The sequence below is a fragment of the Elaeis guineensis genome, chromosome 5 (genome assembly GCF_000442705.2).
Source record: "Elaeis guineensis isolate ETL-2024a chromosome 5, EG11, whole genome shotgun sequence".
NCBI classification, from domain to species: Eukaryota; Viridiplantae; Streptophyta; class Magnoliopsida; order Arecales; family Arecaceae; genus Elaeis; species Elaeis guineensis.
In genome coordinates this window covers 29,374,513-29,380,548 of record NC_025997.2, presented here as the reverse complement: position 1 = coordinate 29,380,548, position 6,036 = coordinate 29,374,513, and positions in this window count along the sequence as shown.

The following is a 6,036-nucleotide window of genomic DNA, read 5'->3' as shown; positions in this document are numbered from 1 at the left end:
GGATGAAATTTGCATCAAATTGTTCCAAATACTGTATAGGTAGAGTGATATGCTTGATGCCATTTTTCTGTGCGAGCATGCCTTTTATGAAATTTCAATTATTCTCGGAAGCTTGGAGCGGCCGCCATTGAATCCCTGGATGCACTGATAAAAGTGCTAAACTGCTAATTTATGTTAGTTATAATTGATGTCCTTAAACTTACATAGGCTTGCCACATGTTTAATCAAAAGAGTCCGTTTCCTCCAAAACTCTCTTGCCTTGTAAGTAGCTTCTCATCAAGGTTTTTGCGATTGACCTTAATGTTTCCAATCTTTAGGGAGTGGAAAGTGCGAAGTCAGATCAACATTTTGAGTCTGATTGAATACATGTCCGGCAAAAAATACAACCAGCCATTTTGGCTTTTATAGCGACCTCATCCTCGGATTGTTAGCAATGTGGCAGCACCATTCTGGCTGACTGTTTGGGATTATGCGCTGAAATTTAAAATCATGGGCTTTTCCCTGTTTTTCTTGGAGGGTCGTTTAAGACCCCAGGTAAAAGAAAGAGAGAAGAGACGGTAGGACAAAATATTATCCAAATGAAACTTATTCCAGCTGCATCTGCTGTCACCAGCAGACTTCTTAAGGTGGAGATGATCCTGAACTGAACGCAGCGTTAACCCCAGTTACCCCTAAAACCTGCAAGGCTGTTGATACGAAGAAGTCCAATGGTGCTGCACATTGTAGGATGGTTGAGAGCAGGGGATGCATTGAGGCTATGTACATTGAGGAAATTCTCCAATGTTTTTTAATCCTTTCGATGGTGGTGAATGAGTCCCCGTCAAGCCAAATCTTAGTAAGATTAAGCTGCTGAGTAGCGGTAATCAGGCCTCCCCAGGCCATCTTGAGTTCTGCTATTGGAACAGAGCAAGCTTTGAATTTTGTTGTTCCTGCATGCAATACAAAACCAGTTTCATCCTGAATGATGCATCTTGTCCCTGCCTTGCCGTCTTTCCAAGGTGCATCAAAATCCACTTTCATCACACTGGAAGGAGGAGGTACCCAGGAGACAATCCTATAAAGGTGGGTTGAAGAGCTCATAAAGCTGTTGGTACCCTAGTGCTGCAGATTTGTAGATCCAGTGTCCTCTGAAATTTTCTCATAAGATTCAACAGCAAGACGTTGGGCAAGCTGTGAAACCTGGACGGGATTGCTCTGTTTCCTCTGGAACAGCTGTTCGTTCCTTGCATTCCATATTGCCCATCCAGTATAACAGATTACAGTTCTGTCATACCGAGACATCAAGTAATCTGAGCATCGGTCAAGTAAATCTTGCAATCTTGCATTGTATCGAAAACAGGTATCGTGGGATGTTTTTTCCTCGCTTCATACCATATTTGTATAGCAAAGGGACCCGAAAGCATCTTACCAAAAAAAAAAGGGGGACCCGAAAGCAAACATAAACAACCACAAAAGAAGGCCAAGTTGGTGAGCAGGACTTTTTTTTTTTTTTTTTAATAAACAACTTATATATAGCTTTTTCAAATATAAATGTGTTTAACTCTTGTCAAAAAAATGTATTTGAACTTATGTAGGGTTCAGAGGTCAACTTTATTCTTATTATTTTAGAACTATCTCAGCATTCAGTGTATAAACTTAAATGTGATGAGTCAGAATAGATATACTTTTAATTGATTAAATATAGAGAGCAATATTTTTGTAAATATGGACTAAACAAGAGTCGATAATTAAATAGCAAGAGTAAAATGCACTATGTTAACATCATTCAAAGAATTGAAGAGGGAAGAACCGCTGTTCCACAAGAAGCAGCCATCAACATTCTCAATTTGAATGGAGGTAGCAATTCTGTTTTTCTTCCAGATAAAAAAATGATTTCTTATCCTTTGCTAATACTAGTTGCATTTTTTTATTTTTACTGTATCATTAGTATTTCTTTAATAGATGTTTTATTCAAGAAGAGTTTGCAACTGTTATTCGTTGGAAAGATTCTCCATATTCCAAAGGTATGAATAAACGATTACGGCAATCTTTGTGATGAGGGTTCTTAACAAATGGTTTAAATGAATAAATGTCTTTTGGCTAAAAGAATCTGGAGATGGAGAGAGAGAGAGAGAGAGAGAGAGAGAGAGGAGCCCGGATGCCAAATCTTGTAGAATCCTTGAGAGCCTCTGCAGGCTTCTCCAGCTTCTCCACCTCACAATATAGCATGACCCTCTCAAAGCTTCTCACCACTCAAGGATTGTAGTTAGGGCTGAGTACAGATTAGGACGAGTTGAGAGAAAAATTTTATCCAACCGAACCTAACTGGATTGAAGAAAATTCAACTCGTTGTCGACTATTTATCGTGTATAAACCGTTTGAAACCGAAGTGAACGGTTTATAGCAAGTTTGGATAGGTTGTGTTGGTTTGGGCTTTAATATTGATCCAATATTGATTTTAAGTCCAATATTGACTTACTTAAGCTTATTTATTTTTTTAATTAATTTAATACAAAAAAGATTTAAACCTTATAAGTTACAAAATTAGACTTATTTTTGAACCTGTGCAAAATAAAATAGAAACAAAAAAAAATTATTCATCTAAAAGTAACTACATATGAAAGTTTTCACTTTAAGATTGTTTCAAATTGATGTGCTTCTATCAACAGTTCAATATTAATATTCCCCTGAATCCAAATAGATGGCATGGTATTTTTTAAAATGAAGTATTAAAGTCTAAACGACATCGTCCTAAGATGAAAGTTTGTAAAATACTACATCGGTTGGGTTCGATTTCATATGGTTTAAAAGTATAGAAACCAAACCCAATCATAAATAATCAATTTTTTACAAACTCCAACCCGATTCCACCCGATTTATGTCTTTCAACCGACTGCAACCAATATTTATTGGGTCGGATTGGGTGGGTTTCTTCGGATTTCGGTTTTTTGTTCAGCCCTAATTGCAGTGAAATGCAAGTGACTGGCCCTTCTCTTCTCTGTTGTGTTGCGTGGAGAAGGGAGGAGCGGATTATAGACGCCCAAAATGATGGATAAGCTTGGCTTATCCACCCCTCAAGTTCCCAGTTCTGCCAGAAGTAGAGCGTATGAAACAAAGGTGGTTCTAATGCCTTGTTTCATATGCTAAAAAATGGGCATCTAAGAGACTGTTCCAAGCATCCAACATCAAACACCGAAAGGTCAGCACCAAACAGTCCAAAAGCCAAACGGCTGGTGTTCTGGAAACAAAATATTCTTGGGTGCGGAAATTTGAAATTCGATTATGATACTAAGATGGTGGTGTCGGAGCTTTTAGATGCAAGAAAACTTGGCTTCGAAACCAAAGAAGTGGGAAAATTACATTTTCAGAGCCTTTGAATGCCCAAATGATACCAAAGGAGTGAGAATAAAGAGCAAGGATTCTCTGTAGTGTTGCACATGCACTGCAGTATGGTGCAAATGTGGATGGTCGTCATTAGAAGGGGTCGTTAAACAATGTGTAGTATGCATGCCACAGTCCGTGCTTGTGCATGCATTATTTGATGGCCATCCATCCTCTAATAACGACATTGCATGGGACATATGCTTGAGAATAAATGGCGATATCTAGAGTATATATTTTGGGTGATGATTTGGGCTTAAGCATGCAATAGGGCATCTCATGAAGATGGCGAAATTCTTTGTACACCGCCTGTAGTGTAAAAAATCCGATATAGAGTATACCGCCTCGTCTGATTGGACCACGTAGCCACCACTTTTCAATACGCATTTAATATCCGGAGTTCTACTTTTTCGTTTGAAATTTTGAATAACAAAAATATCTCTTCCCTTCTGAGAAAATTATGACATCCTGTGCCGATATTATGACATCCTATTTTGAAATTATAACTTTTTGCACAGAATGTCATAATTTTTCACAGGATGTTATAATTTTGATTGGGATATTTTTATCATTAAAAAATTTATATGAATTTTTTTAATAATGAAAATACCCTTCTCTCTTTATGACATCTTGTGAAAAAATTATGATATCCTAAAAAGTTATAATTTCAATGCAGGATGTCATATTATCGGCATAGGATGCCATAATTTTTTTAAAAGAAAAAAGATATTTTTGTCATTCAAAATTTCAAACGAAAAAATAAAACTGTGAGTATTAAATATGCATTAAAAAATGATAGCTACGTGGTCTAATCGGATGCACTACATCTGATTTTCTACACCGCAGGTGATGTACAAAGAATTTCTCCATGAGGATGATGTCCAATGGACCGAAAATATGGACCTCTTCCTGTGCTTCAAGATGAACTTCCAGTCAAAACTCCACATAGCTTTTACTTTGCTTCATTGACTAGTGTTTATGGGCAGTGAAGTAGCACCTTGTGCATTAGCTCCTAGGTCTTATAAGAGAAGTTCTAGAATTTTATCTCTGAGACCTTCACAAAATTGTAGAGAGAAGAAGAGAAGGTTTGGTGGATGTTGCAAGCCGGGTGTCATTTGGCCTCACGAAGGCCCCTAGCCACATGGTTTGTCGGATGTTAGGGAGAGCAAACATATGCTAGTTTAATGATAATTATAACATTTGGTAATGATATGGAAAGATAATTATAACATTTGATAATGAGAAGAAACTATATGGTATCTAAAGAACAAGTGCCATTCTCTTTGTTTAATAATAATTATAAGATTTGTTGGTGTTAAATAAAACTTGATGTGAGCCTAGATTTTTGGAGAGTTATTTTGGAAAATCCGTGAAAATTGAAACTCTTAGGATCCATAGGATTGAATCATGTGTTTCTCTCTTTTGAAAGGCTCTTCAAGTCATGTATGCGAAAGCGCACAAAAAAATTTACCGTTCAAATGCTTTGATTGCAAGAATAAAATGAAAAGAGAGTATTTAAAAATTTTTCAGATATTGTCTCTTGGGAGTCTTTTTATATGAATTTTGTCTGAAACAAAAATTTTGACAATATGAGAGAGAGAGAGAGAGAGAAGGAGACTAGCCCATCATAGATAGCTAAACTAGATCTAAAACCCAACATCTCCTACTCGCATGTGATGTGCTAAACAAGTTATGAAAACATCTATACAAGAACAACTCTCAATTTTCATTTAAATTCAATGTCATTTATCCTCAGCAAATGAACCATGGGAGCTCAATACTATACATCTATTAGGGAAAAATATAGTGACTACTATCTAAAAAGAAAAAATGACAGTTAGAAGAATTGCATCTCATTGTGCTCCTGACACATTTTATTATATTGGTTAAAGTATATCCAATTTCTCTAAGACTATGCTTAACTTTTTTCTTTATTATATATCCACAATTATGTTTGAGCCATATAAAGATGATATAAGTGGTTGACTATTGAATATGTATGGTAAGTATAATCAATAATGATCTTCCTTTCATATTTATGCATCTTAGTTTTAGACCAACTATTTTTCTAGATGTATCCCATTAGGTTAAATTATTTTATCACCATTGAAAATATGCTAAAGTAGCAAATATTGGTCTGTCACTTTGAAAACATAGTTAAAAGTCACATAAGGCACCAATCGAGACTAGTCTTGAATGTTATATCTCAAAAAAGAACTCACACAGTGAGGATGCAAAGATTACTATATTTAATTACTCACTTCTCATATAGGTCGAACCATGCACATATACTATGAATAATATACTATGGTAGTTTCTCTGAAAGAATGTATGTCCATCTATTAATCATTACCACCATACATATCTTGACCTAGTTGAAACTTCATATTATACATTCACAAGCAACTAGTTTGAGTTATTTATTAACTTACTATCCACAACACCTAATCAAGTACTTACATTAGGCTTTCATCTAGGCTGACATGATTGTGGGTCTATCATATTTGGTCCATGAATTGTGTATATATATATATATGTGTGTGTTAAACGTGGACCTCACCTTGACTCAGGTTAAGATGACACTTATGATCCAAAAGGTCATTCTGCATATTGTAACATACTCTTTTAATATCAAACAAGTATATTGGTAACATCACATTCACAAAATATGATATC